A 25,000-nucleotide genomic window follows, 5' to 3' on the forward strand; every position below is an offset into this window, starting at 1 on the left:
AAACATCGACCTAATTAATTCTGAAGAAGAAAATAAATGTTATTCAATTACTTTGTTTAAAAAAAAACAAACAAAAAAAACCCATAAAATTCATTTATCTCACGGCTAATAGAATATCATTAGCTATGCTGGTATTTACAATGACAAAACATATTTATTTTTAGATATTTTGATCGGAAAACGATCGCTGTATATTGTGTCGATAGACTGAGATAGAGTGTGATTACCCCGACCTGATAAATAAACAAGTATTTAACATGTCCCTGTATAGAAGTATCTACATAGAAGTTGCAGGTTTAAAAACTATTTGGCTAGTTTGCGATTATCTTAGCCTATCGGTGAGGGGAAAAGTTTTCTGATCGGAATCATAAAGAAATAAAGAGAGAAAGAAAGAAAAAAGATGTTTTGTCCTTCAACCAGTTAACTGCCGGACTCTGGAGAAACACGTAGTTAAAAAATTTGGCCAGAAAACTCGTCCTTCAAATATGGATCGATTTAAATGACCCACATCTTGGCAAAAAAAACTCTCAAACTCGGGACTCATGAAAGTCCAATGTTTCAGATTTTTCGCCAATATGATGGTAATTTAAATCGATCGATATTTGAAGGACGAGTTTTCTGGCCAATTTAAAAAAAAAATCCAGTCCAGTCGGCAGTTAATGTAATCACGAGCTATTTACTGGGCTGTCGGGGTTGACAGATCACGCGGGTCGTTTGACGATTTGATTTTTAATCTTGGCCAATCAACTCAAATCGTAAGCTGAATGAATGAATGAATCCCCGACTGGCTGGTTGACAGACTCTTTGACTGAATCTAAATGTAATCTGAATCCAAGTGTAAGCTGAATTGAACCCGGGTCGTGATGGATTCATCGATCGGGACGCCCGGGTGTCCCGGACTGACTGTATGAAAACACTGATTGGAGTTAATGGGGCGTCAAGTTGGTGTAGTCGATAGAACAAGAGAATCCGTGAGCGTTATTCTATTCTGTTTTGGTCTGTATTAGTACATCCCTTCCACATCACTCTCTCTCTCTCTCTCTCGATATCTCGATCTCTCTCTCTCTCTCTCTCTCTCTCTCTCTCTCTCTCTCTCTCTCTCTCTCTCTCGCTTTGTCTCTCTCTTCTCCTATCCTTTGTTGCCCCTTTGCTAATTTTCAAATTCTCTTTTCTTTCTTGCACATCCTTTCTCTCTCAGCTCATTATATTTATTTATTTCTCTCTCCATCCCCCCCCCCCCCCCCCCTTCCACTGTCAGTCTTTCCGGAGCGTTCTCACTCTCACCTACAGCCTCACTCGTGTCTCTTTCTACCTCACACCTTATTGTCTCATTCCTTTACCCAGTCTATACATTCGGATGAGGGGGAGAGAGAGATAGAGCGAGAGAGAGATAAAGAGAGAGAGTGAGAGAGAGAGAGAGAGAGAGAGAGAGAGAGACGTAAAAAAATCCCGATCTCTTTAGGTCTCTCTCCATTTCTGATACAGCGGTTTCACTTGCACCCTTGATGTATTCGTAAGCACCGCCTCACTTCTATCCCACCCATTTTTATCGATAAGAATTCCAATAAAAATCTCGCCTATGGAAAAAATATTTCTCCTTACCTCTGATATAGAGCTTAGAAAGAAAGGGGAAAAAACCCCTGTTTACCTGTTATGTACTGGCCCACTCTGAAGAAACACTTTTGCAAAATAATATGACTGGATTTCTTTCTTTTTTAAAAAAATTGTTTCATTCACTGTAAAAACCTTTAAAACAAACTGATTATCAAACGCAAGAATATAGGCCTACTTCTTATCATTTCTGTAATGGACAATATTTATCCTTGCTTTGAGATTGTCCACCCCCCCCCCCCCCCCCCCAACCCAATCACAACATAAAAATTAAGGCGTTCAGTTTCAGACCTACAAAGGATTTCGCGCTGCCTAAGATTCAAGCGTTATTAAATTATTATTATTATTATTATTATTATTATTATTATTATTATATTATTATTATTATTATTATTATTATTATTATTATTATTATTATTATTATTATTATTATTATTATTATTATTATTATTATTGTTATTATTATTAATTCATTTTTTGACAAGGTGGATGCCACCTTATTTTATTGTTATTTTAAGTAAGAAAAAGAATCCATTCAAAAAACAAGAAAACTGTTTTGTCAACTAAAAAACAAACATCTGTAGACAGCCTTGTTTTCAGTTTTGCCAGTTCATTGCATTCCGATTATTCCTTCTGAATAACTTATTTTTCTGTATTTATATCGCCTCCCACCCGCCACTCCTATTTATAATTCATTTCTTACTATTGATGTCAAAAAAAAAAAAAGAAGTAAAATAGGGAGCACTTGACTCGCAGGGAACGGTATCGGTTTCCATTCCGTATTGATTCATGGGTTGTTTGTTTTTTTGTTGGTTTTTTTTTTTTTTGGTGTTTTTTTGTGGAGGGGGAGGGGGGGGGGGGGGGCTATAGAAGTTGGTGGTTGTTTTGTTGTATTTTCTTTTTAAATCAAACCATCTTCGCCTTGGGATCTCAGGCAAGGGTATCGGTTTACTTCCCGCATTGATTCATAGTTTGTTTGTTTGATTGCTTTATTTTTTGTTTTTTGTTTGTTTTTTTTTGGGGGGGGGGGGGGGGGGGGGAGGGGGGGAAGATGGGGGGGGGGGGGGGGGTGTAGAACGGGGAGAGGGGGGCGGGATTGTTTTGTTTTATTTTCTTTTTAAAGTAAACCATCTTCGCCTTGGGATCGATCGGAGCTTTGGTGGTCTATTTTTATTTCCCCGATTGCAAATACTTTTTGGACGATTATCTATTTTTAAAAAAAACAACATTTTTCTAGTTGCTTTATTTTGTCATTACACCATTTACGGTTTATCCGATTTATACTTTATAATTTTGTTTTTAGTTATTGATTTCGCTAACTTCCTAATCCCCCCTTTTTATTTTTTTTCTAAACCTTAACTTTTGATAGATAGATAGATAGAGAGATAGATAGATAGATAGATAGATAGATAGATAGATAGATAGATAGATAGATAGATAGATAGATAGATAGATAGATAGGTAGATAGATAGAGATAGATAGATAGATAGATAGATAGATAGATAGATAGATAGAGAGAGAGAGAGAGAGAGAGAGAGAGAGAGAGAGAGAGAGAGAGAGAGAGAGAGAGAGAAATCACATTATAGTCCACTTGCACAAGGATCCTACTGGCAGCAGCTTCTTATGGTTCACACTATTATGTTATGACGATCGACCCAATCAGCAAAGTCCGGTCCGCATTCGTGCACCGTCGCGAACCCGCCCGGTAGCATCGTCACAACACACCTTTCGACTAGATGCTCTGCCGTTTCGGGTTCTTGCCCACAGCGTGGACATAAAGGACAGGAAGTTAGACCCCACTGATGTAACGCACCGGCCGTTAGGCAGCTCCTCGACCGAAGCCGATTCGCAGCTACCCAGTGTCTCCTCTTACTGGTATCAAAGCCTGGCAACTTCTCACCAAGCTTAGAGGAGTGTAGGTCCCCGCCCCCACGAGGGATTGAATTCGTCCAAACCGACTTCCATCTCGTATGTGCAGCTCTGTCCGTAGTCAGGGATTCTGCGTACAAGGGTTGCCGGGACTTATTTCGGCTCGAAACGGGGGCACCGTTCATTATGCGCATGAGAGGGGTATCCCCATTCCCTCTCTCTTTGATCTTACTCAGCCAGTTTCCCGTAATGGTCTCCCTCCGGACATCGGGGGGCTGGATCGCTGCCATCACCGGGCCCCATTCTCTAGGGGTTGTTGCTAGCGTTCCCGACACTATGTGCATCGACTTGCGAAGTTTTACATCCACCTTCTCAACGTTTCTGCTTCTACCCCACACTGGAGCGCAATACTCCGCGGTGGAATAGCATAGTGCCAGGGCGGATGTTCTCAGGAGCGCTTGGCTAGCGCCCCAAGTCGATCCCGCCAGCTTCCTCAGAAGACTATTCCGCTTCTCTATCTTCCGGGCAACCCCTTCGAGATGAACCCGATAGGTAAGGCTGCGATCCAGCGTCACCCCTAGGTATTTTGGACGCGGCTCATATGGGAGTGGCTGGTCCCCGACTAGGACATTCAGTTTACGGGTGTGCCAACCACTGCATAAGTGAAATGCAGTGGCCACGGTTTTTGAAGTGTTCATCTTCAGGTACCACTTGTCAAAGTAGGATTTGAGTCTGGTGACGTCCTCGCTGAGTACGCTCTCGAGACGGGTCCACACTTTACTCTGAGTAACGAGTGCCCAGTCGTCTGCGTATCCCAGCCTCAGGAGGAAGTGTTCGGCATATCGCTAATGTAAACGTTAAACAACATTGGCGCAAGTACCGACCCCTGAGGGACCCCATTCTTCAATTTCCTAACTTTGCTCGTGGCGTCTCCCAGCGCGACGTGGAATTGCCTTTCCCCTAAGATCGAAGAGAACAACTTCAAGGTCTTTTTGCACCTTATGATTTTTGCAAGTTTGAGCATTAACCCATCGCACCAGACCGTATCGTACGCCGCTGATAGGTCTATAAACACAGCACCTGTTTGCTGTTTTCTCTCGAACCCGTGCTCAATATGCTCTGTAAGGGCAATGACCTGCTCCGTGGTGCACCTCCCTTCCCTGAAGCCTGCCTGCTCAGGTGGCAGGGCAGCGTCTAGGACCGGCCCCCATCGGTTTAATAGAACACGCTCCAACAGTTTGTAAAGACAGCTCAGCAGCGATATGGGTCTGTAACTGTCTGCCTCCTTCGCCGGCTTCCCTGGCTTCAGGATGGCAACTATCTTCGCATGCTTCCACACTTGTGGAAGCTTTCCGTTTGCAAGGATGTCAGACATTGCCTCTGCTAGCCAGGCCCGTGCCCTGGGGCCCAGATGCGTCACCATATCGGGATATACACCATCTATCCCAGCTGCTTTGCCGTTCTTCACTTCGCTAATGGCTGCACCCACTTCTCGGGGACTGAACGGGGCCGTCCAGTCCGACTCCTCCGCAGGTAGCGAGTCCAAAATCGTACGGTACGCCTTGCGGACACCGCGCTCAAAAGCCTGATTAGGGACCCGCTTGCTACGGTTCTTAATATTCTTGGCAATTGTGTCTGCCTCGCATTCCGGTGCAGCCTTCGCGAAATTCCGATCTGGGTCCAATTTCTTTATCAAACGCCAAGCGTGGCGGCTGGACTGTGTAAAGTCGAGACTTTCCACGGTCTCCTGCCACCGTTGCTTCCTTCCCTCTGCCAGAGACTGGAGTAGTCTATCGGCTGTGTCCTGGGACTGGGTCTGCTGGTACTCTCGGTACAGCTCTTCCGACTCTCAACTCGTCATCTGTTGTATTTGAAGTTGACCACCAACCCACAACACAACGCATACGAGATAGCCCATCTTCATCTTTGAGTCCATACCCTCTAATTCCAATAACTCTAACAACTCAATCTTTTCATCACGTTTATTTTTCAGGGTTGCACTCCGTTTGGTTTGTTGAGAGAAGAAATATCGCACGTTTTGCTGACTGCGTGAGTACTCACCTAGCTTGGGCGGCGGCTGCCTTGGAAGAAAAATACCTTCAGGTGAGCAGTAGAAAGATCTGATAAGAATATTTTGACGTGCACGGTGGAAAAGTGGAAGAAATGTGAGGGAGATAAGACAAAAATAAAATAGAGATAAAGCGAGAGACACAAAAGATTGTTCAATATAATTTGGAAAGAGCAAACAGTTGGGTGGGGTATTGGGGGTGGGGGGGGGGGGGGGGTGGGAGGGGGATGAGGTATGGAACTAGAAGAGGAGGAAGAAAGGAAGGAATGAGAGAGAGAGAGAGAGAGAGAGAGAGAGAGAGAGAGAGAGAGAGAGAGAGAGAGAGATGAAGAAAGAGGGAAAATGAGGTTTTTTGTTGGTGTTGAAGAGTAAATAGACAGAGAAAAAGCGGGGGTTGGAGAGGAGACAGAGAGGGTAGGAGGAAGGAAGAGAGAGAGAGAGAAAGAAAGAAAGAAAGAAAGAAAGAAAGAAAGAGAGAGAGAGAGAGAGAGAGAGAGAGAGAGAGAGAGAGAGAGAGAGAGAGAGAGAGAGGATGTAGTGGGTAGGTGGCCAACTTCTAATGCAGCAAGTGATGTGTGTGTGTGTGTGTGTGTCTGTGTGTGTGTGTGTGTGTGAGAGAGAGAGAGAGAGAGAGAGAGAGAGAGAGAGAGAGAGAGAGAGAGAGAGAGAGACTTACTTGCATCGGATTATTATGTGAACACAATCTCAGAATCTGAGAAGCAGTCGAGATGGCTTACAACTCGTAAATCACCACCCACCCACTCACCCACCTTTTCTATCTCCATTCCATCTTGTGTCACAACAAATAACAATATATAAAAGTCCTTTGGCAACCAACGACCTTGTAGCTTGTCATATTTCATCGCCATTTTACCTGAATCAGGCTGCATATGTGACCCTTCGCCTCAAAACGGTATTAAGTCGGGTTGTTAAAGATGTTGAAAATTAAATTTATAGCCAAAAATATCAGACTTGTTTTGACTTTGTATGATTTATTGAGGAGAATGGATACCATATTTCAGGGTGTTAATGCCAACAATTTATATTTTTGACCAGTTTAACATTTACTCCGGCTTTTAAGCATCTGGTTCGTTCCGACATAATACCGTTTTGAGACGATGGGTCACATATACACCAAATACACGGCCAAGTTTGCTTTTTATGTTTTTGGCAAATTTTATGCCTGCTATCGTGAAGGTATTACTACTGAAATAACTTCTATAATATTTTCTGCTGAGTCTACCTCTCATTTTTCTCTGATTGTTTTCCTCCTCTTTTTTTTTCACTCCTTTTTTTCTCCCCCTCGTCATTTTATTCCTCTTCGACTTTATCATTTCCAATCCTACTCTTCCTCTTCTTATTTTCCTCCTTCCTCCTCCTTTTTCGTTATCAGTATCTTTCTTATTCTTTTCCGCCTCCTCCTGCTCCTCTTGCTACTGCTCCTCCTCCTCCTCTTCTTCTTCTTCTTCTTCTTCTTCTTCTTCTTCTTCTTCTTCTTCTTCTTCTTCTTCTTCTTCTTCTTCTTCTTCTTCTTCTTATTATTATTATTATTATTATTATTATTATTATTATTATTATTATTATTATTATTATTATTATTACTACTACTACTACTACTACTATTATTATTATTATTATTATTATTATTATTATTATTATTATTATTATTATTATTATTATTATTATTATTATTATTATTACTATTATTATTATTCTCCACCTCCTCCTCCTCTTCCTCCTCCTCCAGCACAGCCTCCTCTCGTCCTATCCTATACTCTTCCTCCGCCTCCTCATCCCTGTGTTCTCTCTCTCTCTCTCTCTCTCTCTCTCTCTCTCTATCTCTCTCTCTCTTCCTCCTCCGCTGCCGCATTCCTCTTCTCCTCTTACTCCTCCCCCTCCTCCCCCTCCCCCTCCTCCTCCCCCTCCTCCTCCTCCTCCATCTCCCCGTCTTTGGTGTGAAAAAAGGCGTATATTATTATTTTCACCCTTACCCCAAGACTATACCTTCATTCCCACCTTCTACCACATACCTTATAATCTTACTCATTTCTCCTTGCTGATCTCTCCATCACTCCATCCGATCTGTTTGTTTGGATTGTTTTACCTTCATCATTAGTTGCGTCATGTTGTCTTTACGGCTTAACGGCCTTGCCCAGTCCAGTTAGGAAATCTAAGCAACGCAATGAAACGAATTCTACAATAAACTGACAAAACACCTTTTCATTAATTTGTGTAGGCCAGGAAACGTTTACTACTTCACACATCAATAGATTTAAATAATCCCCTACCTTAAACACCTCCAGACTCATTTGAAGCCTCAAGATTGAAAATTTTGGACAAATCGGGGGGGGGGGGGGGGGGGGGGTCATTTAATCCATGTATGATTTAAAAGTATAGATAGTGTGCGCTTGGCTAAGAAACTCACAACATTGCCATCCGGAAATATAACGGACCAACACACAAAAAACGATGTGTAACATTAAACTTTTATTATAGTTTGATTAATACAGTTTAGTGAGTACTTCTCATAAACATGGATGGCAAAAAAATAAAAACAATATCAAAGGACTGAGTGACGTCACCTCCGTTCTATCCACACGCAAGACAAAAATTTTAGGTGGTAACAATATAGACGTCTAATAAAAAAGATCGAAAAAGTAATTTTGTCGGACTATGAAACTGTTTGTTTATTGTTTACACAGATGCTGGTTGTTAATGGTTTGGTTCTTAATCTGAGCCGGGAACGCCCTGTACATTATGTCGTATATGTGTGATGTGCTTTCCTTCCACCTTGATAGGCTAGTAATTATCCACTCATGCTGTTGTGACGTGCTGTGTAAACATAAAACAGTATTAGTGGAGAACTTGAAGGTATCCTCTCTCTCTCTCTCTCTCTCTCTCTCTCTCTCTATATATATATATATATATATATATATATATATATATATATATATATATATATATATATATATATATCTTTCTCTGTCTATCTATGTATGTATCTATCATCTATCTATCTATCTATTTATCTATCTATCTATCTATCTATCTATCTATCTATCTATCTATCTATCTATCTATCTATCTATCTATCTATCTAATCTATCTATCTATCTATATATCTATCTATTTATCTATCTATCTATTAACTATCTATCTATCTATCTATCTATCTATCTATCTATCTATCTATCTATCTATCTATCTATCTATCTATATATATATATATATATATATATATATATATATATATTATATATATATTATATCCGTCTGTTTGTCTCTCTCTATCTCTCTTTCTCTCTCTCTCTCCTTTTCTCTACTCTCTCTCTCTCTCTCTCTCTCTCTCTCTCTCTCTCGATTTATGATGGGCGGTTAGATTACGATCGAACTCAGCTTTTAAAGGATTAAGGTTCCAGAAAAGCACCGTGCACGACAGATGTATCGCGTGGAAAGGGTGTGGAAACAAAGGGCGTTCCAGCACAAAGGTATTCGATATTGATGGGATGGTGGTGGATGGAACAATCGGTGGTCGGTCAGGGTGAGTAAATCTCCTTTTAGACTGTCTGTAATTGGAGTCCCGAGGAGAATGGCGAATTGAAGATAGGGCAGAGTTTATGGGAAGGGGAGGGGGGAATGAAGGAGAGAGAGAGAGAGAGAGAGAGAGAGAGAGAGAGAGAGAGAGAGAGAGAGAGAGAGAGAGAGAGAGGGGGGGGTAGAGTGAGTGAGTGTGTGTGTGTGTGTGAGAGAGAGAGAGAGAGAGAGAGAGAGAGAGAGAGAGAGAAGAGAGAGAGAGGGGAGAGAGAGAGAGGAGAGAGAGAGAGAGAGAGAGAGAGAGAGAGAGAGAGAGAGAGAGAGAGAGAGAGAGAGAGAGAGAGAGAGAGAGAGAGTGAAGGGGAAGGAGTGATGGAGCAAAGCTATGTCCGAGTCCATCCGGAAGTATAACGGACCAACACACAAAACTATGTGTAACCTTGAACGTTTATAGTCTGGTTTATACAGTTTAGTGAGAATTACTCATAGACGTGGATGGCAAAAAGCTATAATAAAGATCTGAGTGACGTCAACTTCATACTATCTATAGGTCATTTGAATCGGTCTATATATATAAATAATATTATGAAGTAAATGTTTTCTCACCAAAATGTGCAATGGCGTTTTGTCAATGTACGATAGAATATCCCCCACCAAACTACATACAACGTTTACCATAGATAAATTCCATCATAACCTTAATCTAGTTTCATCGTTATCTTTATGTTATCGTAACGTTGTTTTAGTAATAATTGATAGATCATACTCACAAGTAAAAACAAACTGTCAGTGCAATACCTCCCCCCCCCCCCCTCCCCTCCCCGTCCTCCGTACTACTCTTACTCTCACCCCCCCCCCCCCCCCACCCCACCCCACACATACATACACCAAACTCTGCCTCCTGATTACCAAAACAACTACCTTGTCATAATTCCCCTTGTGTATTGTACCCGCCGTAGGGCTGCACTATCGTACGTTCTTGAATGAACATAATATATCATTCTTAATTTTCGCAAAAAAAAAAAAAAAAAAAAAAAAAAAGATAATAATAAATTTAAAAATAAAGATTTTTTTTACATTTTGGGTGTCATCTAAATCGATCGATATTTCAAGTCGAAATTATCTGGCTAAATAGTTTTACCCAAATAAAAAAAATAAAAAATAAAAAGAAAGAAGAAAGAAAGAAAGTGTGTTTTGTCAGCACATAGAATTGAAGTCATTCAAGACGTTTATTAAAAGAAAAAGAAAAAAGGAATAGCCTATGTAAATCTAGATCGATAAAAAATGTGCATAACAATAACAAACCCAGTTCTGGCACGATGCCACTTGCGAATGAAAACAAAAATATATTATACATCTCACTGTCTATTTTTATCCATTTCACCCCTTTTCTCCCTGTTTGTGTTCCATGCGCACACTTATACAGTAAAAGATTATATTATTGGCAGATACATAGGTAGGGAGATGGAAGCGGTGCAGATTGATAATAGAAAGGAGACAGAGAGATGAAATAACAAAAGTGAATAGACAGATAGATATTTAGATAAAGGATGGATGGATGGGTGGATAGATAGATAAATAGACATATAGATGGGTAGATAAATAGATAGACAGACAGAGAGACAGACAGATATATAGATAGATACATAAATACATATATAATTACATAGCTATATAGATGCATGGATAATTAGGTAGGTAAATCGATAGTGAGATAGGCATTTAGTTAGATAAGTAGGTAGGGAGGCAGGTCAGGTCTGTCGGTCAGTTTGACTGTATGATACGAGTATGATATGATATGATATGATATGATATGATATGATATGATATGATATGATATATGATATGATATGATATGATATGATATGATATGATATGATATGATATGACAGTTTACAAAAACGATAACAACAACAAACGACGTTCTTGTCGACAAGTACACAAGTGTTCTTGTCCGATCTTACCGACGTGTACATATATACAGGTCTGACACTCTTACGGGCCTAGTTGAATAAATTAACATTGTTGTAATGGACAATATTTTACGTCATTTTTTTTTTTTTTTTTTGGAGATTTCCATTACAACAACAATGAATGAGCCCATAAGGAATTGGATTATAAGACCTGCAAATAAGCGCACGTCGGTTCTTAGTCATCCACAATATTTTTCACAGCAAGGTTAATGTTTCGCTCAATCTTAGTGTAAGTGAACGCTATGCTCTTGTTCCCATCTCCGCCGATGATCTCTCTTCAAAATTGGCAAAAACAGGGAAATCTTCAACCTTCAAATTGAATTATCCTGCCACAAACTCGATGAGTATGAATATTACCCGCCGATGTCTAGCAGTGGAACATTCGTAATAACATGAAATAGTTTTTACGAGTCAAAATTAGGGTTGGAATTCCCATAAAATACACACCCCTGCAGATGATGATGGGCTGCCAATTTCAAAACATGCCATGAGCAAAAATAAATAAAATAATAATAAAGAAATAAAAGAAGGAGGGTAGGATGGGGGGGGGGGGGGGGGATAAAATGCAAAATCAACAATAACTAAAGCATTAAACACTTATTATATTAAATAGAAAAATTCCTACAAGGAATACTAGATTATGATGATGATGAAGATGATGATGATGATGATGATGATGATGATGAGGATGATGATGATGATGATTATCATGATGATGATGATGATGATGATGATGATGATGATTATGACAACGACGACGACGACCATGATGATAAGGATGATGATGATGATTATGATGATGATGATGATGATGGTGATGATGATGATGATGATGGTGATGATAATGATGTTGACACATAAGGTGATGGGAACCATTCATAGAAGATATAATATATTTTCACGTTTTAAGATATAATATTATGTTTGTTACCGTTTGGGAAAATGTCCAAAATAGAATCAAATAATTGATGTAAAGCAAGCAACTCTCTGATTACAAAACAGCAGATTGTGTAACAGTAAGTGGTGGTATGGGAGCAAGTTGAATTTAGCAGGAATTTAGCCGAGTTGCCAAAATTGAAAACCAATTTCCTGATACCTACAAAAAAAATTGATCCTCTCACTTTCATTTCTATGATGCCAAACATGCCAAATTGCACGATTTGTGTACGTATGTCACAGATACATTCAAATATGTTTGTCGCTTTGATGATGTCTGTGAGTTCGAACTGGCGATTAGATTTATCGATGGTATGGCTGTAATAAATGTATTTTTACTCGTATACTATAGCTACTCAGCAGTGATTGATAACGATGATAATGAAGACGATGATGATGATGATGATGATTCCTACCACACATGCCGGAGACAGACAAGGTTACCACCGTACCGAGGTGTGATAACCAACTCTCAAACGATTGGCCTCGGATGGTGTTAGAGGCCAGTCATTAGTCGTTAATGGTATTCCTCTAGCCAGGGAGTTGTTGTGGTTGTTGAAGTCCGTGTTATTCAACTATGGACACTGCCGGCCTACTTCGACAAAATATATTATTATTCATTTCTATTTTGGCTAGAAAATAATTTCTTCAAACATAAATCTTCAAAAACTCCAAAATTTAAGATTTCTCTAAGATAGAGCGGTCTCGGGTTTGAGGTTTTGGTAAATTAGAAAAACTTTTAAAATGGTAAAATGAGAGTTTTAATAAATTGGGGATTCTTTTTAAATTGAGCTTTTATAAAGCGCAGTATCCACTAAACGTGCTCAAAGCGCTTTATAGGGGGCCCTGGCCAACAGTAACAATTAACATGTAGGACGGGACCTGACGCCTGTTAGGAGATATTATATTTTTTTTTCGGACAGAAACAACGCTGTTGGCCGCCAGGTACTCATTTTACACCTGAGTACGGTGAGAGAATGTGAGTAAAGAGTCTTTTCCAAGGACTCAACTATGCGCCGAGCGAGGCTCGAACCCAGGACCTCCCGATCTGAAAGCGAGTGTCATACCACAATACCACATAGCCGCACAATAATCATATATCAAACCCGACCCGAAACGTCAGACCTTCAAGTCAAAGATCTTTGGACAAGACAGACTGGAGTCGTGTTTATCGATGGTTATAGATAAAACGAAATTGCCGTTACTCAGGACTTTGTTTTTGCTTTATGCCATCCACGTTTATGAGAAATTCTCACTAAACTGGATTAACCAGACTATAAACGTTCAAGGTTACACATAGTTTTGTGTGTTGGCCAGTTATATTTCCGGATGGCAATGTTGTGAGATTCTTAGCCAAGCGCATACTATCTATATTACATTATAATGAATATGACTTTCTGGCCAGCATAAAAATTTTGATAAAAGGCTTTTTGTCAGTGTACATTATCAATCACCACAACCACAGCCACAAGCCCCGCCACCAACCAACACCATAACCACTACGACCGCCATCATGATCATCATCGTCATCATCATCATCATCATCACCATTATCACTAACCTAGTTTGCTGATGGCCATTACGTCACTTTTATCGATCCACTCACACAAGTCACTACTACACAACTAATACAACTCTACAACTGATAGTAAACACGAGACGACGGAGCACTGGCCGAGCTGTGGGCCGTGAATTAATAGTGAATGGAACAGGAATGAATCTATTACTTTTAACTCACTCAATCCTAGAGATTTTTGCTGCTTTTCAAAATTTGAAAAAAATGTAATTAAAAATGAGCATGTGCATACATAATTTTTATTCAACTGCCAATAACATGTAAAAATGAAAAACATTAGCTTTGATACAACGCCTATAATTTGTCTATGAAAAATCTAATAAATAGGCATGGGGTGGTAACCGTAATCCGGGACAACAACGGATATAGTCGGTGTTAGGATTGAGTGAGTTAATCAAGAAAGAGCGAAATATACTTCACAGTGAATGTTTTAGGTTAAAACTATTAATCATTCTTCAGCGAGCAACAAAACTATACTATTAAAATGATCACAGAACACCCTAGATTCGGAGAGACGTTAGCACATCTACTTTATGTGTCATTGATAGTATGTCATGTTGTTGTTGTTGTTGTTGTTGTTATTATTATTATTATGCCTTTCTCTATTATCCCCCCCCCTCGCTCTCTCTCTCTATCTATCTCTCTCTCTCTCTCTATCTCTCTCTCTCTCTCTCTCTTCCTCTTTCCCTCTCCTCCTGTTTTCGGCATCTAGCTGAACTTTGATCCTTTTTCATCACTGTCAGGTGTATTCGCCTTCTTCTCCCCCCCCCCCCCCCTCTCTCTCTCTCTCTCTCTCTCTCTCTCTCTCTTACTCTCTATCTCTCTCACACACACACCCTTTCTATCTATCTATCTCCCTTTCTCTCTCTCTCTCTCTCTCTCTCTCTCTCTCTCTCTCTCTCTCCTCAAGGAATTGCTGGCTAACTTATCCTCATTTTCTTTTATTGTGTGTAGCGGTTGGGGGAGGGGGCGGGAGGGGGTGATTGTGTTTCATTTTAATTTCGTTTCCCGGTTCATGAAAAATCACATGCTGTTTTCAAGTACTCAAAAATCAATTTTTCATTTTGATCACCACCAGATATTTCAAGGACACTTTGGATCAAAAAATTCATTGTGCTTTTCATACTAGGGAATTATAAAAAATAAAACAATGAAAATAACAACAATACAAATAAAAACAAAACAAGACAAAGCCGTCTTTGTGGCTATTTCCGTCGAGAGTGGCGTTCGCCAGCCAGTTATAATGTAGCTAGAGTTGTAAATCCGTCCCACTATTTTTTAATATCATTGTTTTCATATTCGCATTGTTAGTTTTTATTCAATCTCGCCACGGGGAATCCCCCTGGGTTTTTATTTGTTTAAAATACACCCGTCATCTCCCTCGGATTTTCCCGTCTCGTCCTATATCGATATCGCACAGATCGATATTCTTTTTTTTTTCTTTGTTCTTTCATTCTTTCTTTCTTTTTTTTTTTTTTTTTTCCTTTTCGGGTTTGTTTTGATGCTCGTGTCGTAAGAAATAGCAATCCTGTTGTTTGTTTTTAACCCTCCAACTTTGAAATCGAATGCTTCTATCATTCCAAACACATTTTCTCCTGGATATATTATTATTTCTTATTTAACCAGTTAACTGCCGTACTCTGGCGAGACAAATTTATTTATTTAAAAATTTGGTTCCAGAGGTTTCAGAATCGAGAGTTTTTTTGTTTTTTTTTGCCAAGATGAGGGTCATTTAGATCTATCGTTATTTGAAGGACGAGTTGTTTATTTTAATTTAATGTATTTATTTATTTATTTATTTATTTATTTGGGGGGGGGGGGGGGCAAATATCTAAGTAATGTCTTTCCATAGTACGGTAGTTATCTGCTTTTGGATTCCCAGACGTTTTTTTTTTTTTTTTTTTTTTTTTTTGGGGTGGGGGTGGGGGGGGGGGGGGGTTGTCTGTTTGTTTTTGTTTAGTTTTCTTTGTTTTTGTTTGTTTTTGTTTTATTATTATTATTATTATTATTATTATTATTATTATTATTATTATTATTATTATTATTATTATTATTATTATTATTATTATTATTATTATATTTTTATTATTATTACTATTATTATTATTATTATTATTATTATTATTATTATTATTATTATTATTATTATTATTACTATTTTTATTATTATTATTATTATTATTATTATTATTATTATTATTATTATTATTATTATTATTATTATTATTATTATTATTATTATTATTATTATTATTATTATTATTATTATTATTATTGTTAGGAGAGCGGCATTATTGCTTCCCACTCGATCTTCACGGAAACCCGAGGCAAAAAGTTGTCACTGCTCTCTTGGTGAAAACAATACGCTAAAATAATGGTGCTTGGTTTGAATGAACCCGAACCGCGCTTATAGAGGGATAATTGAGAGATTTGGGAAGGAGGTTGTGGTGATGAAAATGTAGACGGGAGGGAGGAGGAGTTGGGGGGGGGGGGGGCGATTCTTCTGTGTGAGGCGGAGAGATGTAATACACATTTCATGCATGACTGATTATTGTATTGATCTCTATGCGGATGGCGTGAGTGGTGGTGGTTTGAGATAGACGGATGGGGGAAGAAAAGATGTAAGATAAAGAGACTGGTTTTGTTTATTGGTTGGATTCTTATATTATTATTGTTATCATCATCATCATCATCATCATCATCATCATCATCATCATCATCATCATCACCATCATCATTATCATCATCACCATCATCATCATCATCATCACCATCATCATCATCATCATCATCATCATCATCATCATCATCACCATCATCATCATCACCATCATCATCATCATCATCATCATCATCATCATCATCATCATCATCATCATCATCATCATCATCATCATCATTATTGTTATTATTGTTGTTGTTATTATTATTATTATTATTATTATTATTATTATTATTATTATTATTATTATTATTATTATTATTATTATTATTATTGGTTCACTATTTTACGGAGTGGTAACGAAGCTGGGGGTGGTGGGAGGGGGAAGGGATGACAGAGAGGTGTTTGGTAGCTTGGGCTAACATTAATTGAAATCTGGTAAAGGGTAACTGGTGATAGATTAGCGTCCTAACCAAAGGGTAGCTAAAAGTTTTACTGTCTATCAGCTTCACGCTACAGAGACCTATAGATGTGGAATATATTATTCTCCCCCCCCCTCTCTCTCTCTCTCTCTCTCTCTCTCTCTCTCTCCCTTTCTCTCCATCTATCTATCTTTCTATTTATTATTTTTTATTATTTTTTTATTTTAATATTTACCTCAATGTTTGAGTCGCTCCATTGCTACACGTCGAGCACTTTTCGTATCATATTTGTATCAAACACGATTCAATACCTTTCTATTTATCTATCTCCTCTCTCTCTCTCTCTCTCTCTCTCTCTCTCTCTCTTCTCTCTCTCTTTCTCTCTCATTCCCGCCCACCCAAACTCAACGAGTGGTTTCAATAAAAATAAACGGGAATACATTTTTATCTGTTAACGGGATTGGGGGGCTATGGGGCTATGGCTCGGATAAATCAACTTGTCAATGATCCTGATAGCCAAGTCCTATGTAAACATTGTAAATTATGGATAGGGGGGGGGGGGGGGGATAGGGCCGTGATAGGGTAGAGCAATAAGCTGACTTACACTCACAAAATGGCGATATTTTTTAATTTACATTTTGGCCATATTTTTCTCTTTCTAATATTATTATTATCTTTGAACGGAGATGACTGTGAACTTATCAACATTTCATTAATCTGAAGTATTGGGATTTTTAATTTTTTGGACATGGAGGGAAAATCAATTTATTAATGGGTAAAAGAAAAAAGAAAAAAGAAAAGAAAAAGGCGTTTTGTCATCGTACAATGGAATGAGGAAAGAAATCTTTGGAGAGCAAGGCAGTATGTGGGTCAATGATTTTCCAGAATGATGAATGAATTGTATTTATTTCATGGTTTTGTTTACTGTTTTGTCGTCCAAGTTCAAATGCCAATATTTATTTTCTTTTTTTTTTTTTTTTGCTATCAAGCTTTCTTATTTATTTTAAAAAGACAAGAAAAAATATACAAACTTGAAAAAAAAAACAACCAAAAACAAAGGAGAAACAAATAAGAAAAAAAATACCCACGAAGTGTTTAAAAAAACAAAAAAACACCAAAAAACAAACAAACAAAACAACAAAAAAACGTGAGCTTTTATACAGCGCAATATCCACTAAACGTGCTCAAAGCGTTTTACAAATATTATATATACGAAAACGTTGAAACCATGAGACAAATTATTGCATCGTTCCTGACTATTAATTTGGTGAGTGTTTGTAAAAATTACAAAAATGCCCTCAATAACAAAAGTGGCATGTATTATTAAACTCACTATCTGGACAAACAAATATTATAATATTATTATGGTTCAAGATAATGCTGATGTTATGTGAAGAGTCACGATTTTGATATTATGTATTGGATGTTCCCTGTCTGTCGATCAAACTTAATTACTTAAGCAGTTAACGGTTATCAGTGCATATTTTTATCGTCTTATGTACTCGTCGTATTAGGGGAATGCGTTTGTCGCCGGTTATCTCCCTTGGTTTTGTCCAACATTACATTTATTTATTTATTAATTTTTATTAATTGATATGGTGGGAATTTGAAAGTGAGATAGGTTTTGTGTAAATGGGGAATCTGTTGTGGTTGATTGTGATGGAAAACTTATGAACTTGCAATAGAATATTTTCCTCTTTCTTATATCGACCGCGTTTTTATAGCGTGTACGTAAGAAATTTGTTACGTCAAATGAAATGATAGCGTTCGATAGAGATTAGGACGGGGCTCAATGAGCATCACGTATTTATTTCAGGTCAATAATAGGATTCAATTGTCTGATGTCACGTCCGCCCAGCAACGAGCAGCTTGGTTCTAAACAAAGAAAATCGGTAGCTTTTATTCTTCATGCTGGCTAGAACTTTTTCACATGTCATGCTGATCAGAATGTATAAAAGTCAAAACATGGTCAGATTTATAATGTTTTTCTCCTCTGGATACACTTTTATGCTCGTCGGAGAAGTATTTCATAAGGCGTCCGCCATTGTTTCGATAGTTTAGAACCAGTTACTAGGTTACTACTATGCGTCATTGTGAGTGAAGTGACGTCACGACTGTTGAAGCCAATTAATTGTTACTGCGCAGAACAGTTTTGTGTTGTGGGTCACCACAACTTGATCAAATTCATGTCATGGGAGAGCATGCTCGACACATCGCATTTTTAACGATCGTAAATGAAATGAGACTTTGAAAGCTTTGATTGGTAGTCTGTTGTGATTGGTTTCGGGTCGTTTTGATTAGCAATTGTATGGTCCACGGTGCTGGGCATAATTGAATTGTCACCGATACCGATGGGACTGGGACCGCCCTCAGCTTAACTCACTCAACCCTAACACCGACTATATCCGTAGTTTACCCGGGTTAGTTTTACCCTATGCCTATGTATTACATTTTTCTGAGACAAATTATAGGCGTAGTATCAAAGTTAATGTTTTTTAGTTTTCACATGTTTATGGTAGTTGAAAAAAATATCTATGTACATGCTCATTTTTAATACATATTTTTCCAATTTGGAAAAATAGCAAAAATCTCTAGGATTGAGTGAGTTAAGGTTGAATGACCCCAAGAGGTTAATGACAATGAAAGGGCACGGACGGTAGATGGCGTGTACAGCCGGCCGCACATGTCGTGCGTGATCTTTTTCCCCGCCGCTTTTAATGACAGGGTAGAAATAGGAGAAGAATTAATGGGTGGGTGAGTAGCATAGAGAATACAGGACCTCCTAGTCTGTGGTGAGTAGTGTAGTCGTAGCGGGATAAATTGCATGCACGACCGGGGCATGCTCGCACGGAGTGAGCAGCGGGTAGAGTAAATCGATTCCAGGATGAACGTCCACGGCTAATTTTCACCATGGATGTGAAGGCACTGTACACATCCATACCGCATCCTGACGGACTGCGCGCCATCAGGCATTTCGTCGACCGCCATCCATTACCAGGGATTTCCAGCAACAGCATTGTGAGGCTCACCGAACTTGTGCTCAAACTCAACACTTTTGAGTTCAATGATGTATTTTTCCATCAGATCTCAGGTGTTGCGATGGGCACCAAGATGGGTCCCTCATATGCTAACCTCTTCATGGGCTACCTTGAGGAAACCTTCTTCCATCAGTACAGTGGACCTGCCCCCGAGCTGTTCAAAAGGTACATTGACGACTGTTTCGGCATTACGTCATTGACCACAGCCAGTTGAAGGGGTTCATCCTAGCGATGGACTCCTTCCACCCGTCCATAGAGTACACTTATGAGATTTCAACCTCTGAGGTGAACTTTTTGGACATCAAGGCTGTATTGACCAGCACGGGAGTACGGACCACTGTACACTACAAGGAAACGGACAGTCACAGCTACCTGCTCTATCGGTCATCCCATCCGGTGAAGTGCAAAGACTCCATCCCATTCAGTCAGATACTCCGCTTGCGGAGACTCTGTCTGGAAGATGATGAATTTGCGCTTCAACGTGATCGCATGCTCGATTTTTTTAGGGCACGGGAATATCCCGAAAGGGTTTTGCTTAAGGCTGTCCGGAAAGCCAGCCTCGTGTCGAGAGAAGCAGCAATGAGGCCTCGCAATGCCAGGAAGCAGGAGACACAGCGTCCCATTTTAGTCCTCACGCATCACCCCCATGCCGATCAAGTGAGGAACATCCTATTGCAGAACTATGGGATCCTCCAGGCGGGCGAAGACACCCACAGAGTTTTCTCAGAACCCCCGTTGGTAGCATATCGACGGGATCGTAACCTGAGGGATCTCCTTGTCAGAAGCCGCCTGGAACCCATACCTAGGGATGGACCTAAAGCCAGATCGTGTATGCGACCCCGATGCAAGACTTGTGGGCACCTGTGGGAGTATGACAGAGTCAGCTTTCCAGACAAGATTTGGGACATCAGGCGGCCGTTTACTTGCACTGACCGTAATCTAGTCTATGCGATTACGTGCTCCCTGTGTGGGATTGCTTACGTTGGTGAGACCGGAAAGAGGCTGGGTGACAGATTCGTGCAGCACTTGCGTGACATATCGAACTGTGCAGACACAGCAGTGGCCAGACACTTCAATCTGCCAGACCACTGCGATGTACAGTGTGTGCGTGTGTGTGTGCTCAGTTTTTGCCATTCGGACACTTCCGCCCGTCGACGTAGGGAAACTCACCTGATCAAGTTGTTGGGAACGCTGACTCCACGCGGACTCAACACCAGGATTGACCACCACTAGATGTCAACGTCACCCATATTCATCACCACTGCTGCTCTCACTTCTGCCACTACAGCTACTGCTGCTGCTACTACTACTACTTCTACTACTTCTACTACTACTACTACTACTACTACTACTACTACTACTACTACTTCTACTATACTACTACTACTACTACTACTACTACTACTACTACTATACTACTACTACTACTATATTACTACTACTGCTACTACTACTATACTACTACTGCTACTACTACTACTACTATTACTACTACTACTACTACTACTACTACTACTACTACTACTACTACTACCACTACTACTACTACGACTACTACTACTACTGTTCATACTACTAAAAGTACAACTCTACTACCTACCTACTATCTATCTATCTATCTATCTATCTATCTATCTATCTATCTATCTATCTATCTATCTATCTATCTATCTATCTATCTATCTACTAGCTAGCTAGCTAGCTATCTATCTACTGATTATCCACCGATTCATAGTCATCTACCTTCCTAGCTCTCTCTCATTGTGTCCAATCATCCACTTTTTCATCCATTAATATACATATAGACCCAGCTATCACTCGGCTGTTTTCTCGCCCTCTCTCACCTCCCCTCCACCCTTTCTCTCTCTCTCTCTCTCTCTCTCTCTCTCTCTCTCTCTCTCTCTTTCTTTCTTTCTTTCTTTCTTTCCTTGTTCCCCCCCCTCCCTCTTTCTCCCTCCCCCCTCTCTCTCTCTCTCTGATTCCCCTCTCTACCGGTCCGCCTCAAACCAACCCCCCCCCCCCGCCCCTTTTTTTTTATTTTTTTAAAAATTTTTTTTAATTTTTATTTTAATTTTTTTTTCTTTTATTAATTTCTCTCTCTCTCTCTCTCTCTCTCTCTCTCTCTCTCTCTCTCTCTCTCTCTCTCTCCCTTCTCTCCCTCTTTTCTGACCATCTACCTATCTATCTGCCTATCCATCTATCTATTTATTGGTGTATTCCACTTTACTATCGCATCGTTCCTTCGCGAAGATTCGACCTTCGCTCATCCAACAAACCCCCCCCCCCCTCCGCCGTGACCCTTTCACCTCGCCCCGCCACCCCCCCCCCCCCGCCTACTGTTCCACTACAGCGTTCTATACTACTACTACTACTACTACTACTACTACTACTACTACTACTACTACTACTACTACTACTACTACTACTACTACTACTACTACCAATATGTCTTTTATCTTCCATTATAGTCTGGAAAGTTCTGTTCCCTGACGCTGACCTTTGCTTATCAATTAGATCACCCCCTGGGGCACCCTATCCTCTACCCACGCCACGCTAACATTTCATTCAAGATATGAAGTGAATAGAAAAGTGCCAGAAGACAATAGAGAATAAAAATTTTTTCGCGGCGGTGGTGGGGTTTGAACCTGCGACCTTATTGGTACGAACCAATGTGTTGAGAATATTGGCTATTAAGCTTAACTGCTGGTCAAAATTATTCGCGATGGTGGTGTACGAACGAATCGGCGGTCTCAAGAAGTAGGTGAGAGAGGGATCTAGTAATGACTTTGAGTTTGAAACGAATATTTTTGTGTTCGTGGATAGCTCACACGGTAGAGCCACGCTCTCACCTGCCAGGCGGAGTTGTCGTACCAATAAGGTCGCAGGTTCAAACCCCACCACCGCCGCGAAAAATTTTTATTCTCTATTGTCTTCTGGCACTTTTCTATTCACTTCATATCTTGTTGTTACCAACATAAGTGCCTGCTCCACTCACTTTTCTGAATTAAAATTCACCCCATACACCGGAGCATACTCAATGTCTCAATCGTTTCTATGTTATACGTTTGTGTTGAGAATATTGGCTATTAAGCTTAACTGCTGGTCAAAATTATTCGCGATGGTGGTGTACGAACGAATCGGCGGTCTCAAGAAGTAGGTGAGAGAGGGATCTAGTAATGACTTTGAGTTTGAAACGAATATTTTTGTGTTCGTGGATAGCTCACACGGTAGAGCCACGCTCTCACCTGCCAGGCGGAGTTGTCGTACCAATAAGGTCGCAGGTTCAAACCCCACCACCGCCGCGAAAAATTTTTATTCTCTATTGTCTTCTGGCACTTTTCTATTCACTTCATATCTTGTTGTTACCAACATAAGTGCCTGCTCCACTCACTTTTCTGAATTAAAATTCACCCCTTATTGGTACGACAACTCCGCCTGGCAGGTGAGAGCGTGGCTCTACCGTGTGAGCTATCCACGAACACAAAAAATATTCGTTTCAAACTCAAAGTCATTACTAGATCCCTCTCTCACCCACTTCTTGAGACCGCCGATTCGTTCGTACACCACCATCGCGAATAATTTTGACCAGCAGTTAAGCTTAATAGCCAATATTCTCAACACAAACATATAACATAGAAACGATTGAGACATTGAGTATGCTCCGGTGTATGGGGTGAATTTTTAATTCAGAAAAGTGAGTGGAGCAGGCACTTATGTTGGTAACAACAAGATATGAAGTGAATAGAAAAGTGCCAGAAGACAATAGAGAATAAAAATTTTTTCGCGGCGGTGGTGGGGTTTGAACCTGCGACCTTATTGGTACGACAACTCCGCCTGGCAGGTGAGAGCGTGGCTCTACCGTGTGAGCTATCCACGAACACAAAAAATATTCGTTTCAAACTCAAAGTCATTACTAGATCCCTCTCTCACCCACTTCTTGAGACCGCCGGTTCGTTCGTACACCACCATCGCGAATAATTTTGACCAGCAGTTAAGCTTAATAGCCAATATTCTCAACACAAACATATAACATAGAAACGATTGAGACATTGAGTATGCTCCGGTGTATGGGGTGAATTTTTAATTCAGAAAAGTGAGTGGAGCAGGCACTTATGTTGGTAACAACAAGATATGAAGTGAATAGAAAAGTGCCAGAAGACAATAGAGAATAAAAAATTTTTCGCGGCGGTGGTGGGGTTTGAACCTGCGACCTTATTGGTACGACAACTCCGCCTGGCAGGTGAGAGCGTGGCTCTACCGTGTGAGCTATCCACGAACACAAAAAATATTCGTTTCAAACTCAAAGTCATTACTAGATCCCTCTCTCACCCACTTCTTGAGACCGCCGATTCGTTCGTACACCACCATCGCGAATAATTTTGACCAGCAGTTAAGCTTAATAGCCAATATTCTCAACACAAACATATAACATAGAAACGATTGAGACATTGAGTATGCTCCGGTGTATGGGGTGAATTTTTAATTCAGAAAAGTGAGTGGAGCAGGCACTTATGTTGGTAACAACAAGATATGAAGTGAATAGAAAAGTGCCAGAAGACAATAGAGAATAAAAAATTTTTCGCGGCGGTGGTGGGGTTTGAACCTGCGACCTTATTGGTACGACAACTCCGCCTGGCAGGTGAGAGCGTGGCTCTACCGTGTGAGCTATCCACGAACACAAAAAATATTCGTCTCAAACTCAAAGTCATTACTAGATCCCTCTCTCACCCACTTCTTGAGACCGCCGATTCGTTCGTACACCACCATCGCGAATAATTTTGACCAGCAGTTAAGCTTAATAGCCAATATTCTCAACACAAACATATAACATAGAAACGATTGAGACATTGAGTATGCTCCGGTGTATGGGGTGAATTTTTAATTCAGAAAAGTGAGTGGAGCAGGCACTTATGTTGGTAACAACAAGATATGAAGTGAATAGAAAAGTGCCAGAAGACAATAGAGAATAAAAAATTTTTCGCGGCGGTGGTGGGGTTTAAACCTGCGACCTTATTGGTACGACAACTCCGCCTGGCAGGTGAGAGCGTGGCTCTACCGTGTGAGCTATCCACGAACACAAAAAATATTCGTTTCAAACTCAAAGTCATTACTAGATCCCTCTCTCCCCACTTCTTGAGACCGCCGATTCGTTCGTACACCACCATCGCGAATAATTTTGACCAGCAGTTAAGCTTAATAGCCAATATTCTCAACACAAACATATAACATAGAAACGATTGAGACATTGAGTATGCTCCCGTGTATTGGGTGAATTTTTAATTCAGAAAAGTGAGTGGAGCAGGCACTTAT

General features: G+C 40.0%; 1 long non-coding RNA gene across 4 annotated transcripts in view; it reads left to right on the plus strand.

Annotated features, from left to right (window-relative positions):
• LOC144974584 (uncharacterized) overlaps positions 1–25,000 on the plus strand; it is a 141,442-nt gene that overhangs the window by 72,577 nt on the left and 43,865 nt on the right. For 2 of the 4 annotated variants that reach the window (XR_013645772.1, XR_013645774.1), the window contains exon 3: positions 5,475–5,584. The exons of the other annotated variants lie outside the window; for them this stretch is intronic. This is a non-coding gene — a long non-coding RNA (uncharacterized LOC144974584). The remainder of the gene's footprint in view (positions 1–5,474; positions 5,585–25,000) is intronic. 4 annotated transcript variants of the gene reach the window in all.

The sequence above is a fragment of the Berghia stephanieae genome, chromosome 6 (genome assembly GCF_034508935.2).
Source record: "Berghia stephanieae isolate SIO BIC M18660-M18661 chromosome 6, UCSD_Bste_1.3, whole genome shotgun sequence".
Taxonomy (NCBI): domain Eukaryota; kingdom Metazoa; phylum Mollusca; class Gastropoda; order Nudibranchia; family Aeolidiidae; genus Berghia; species Berghia stephanieae.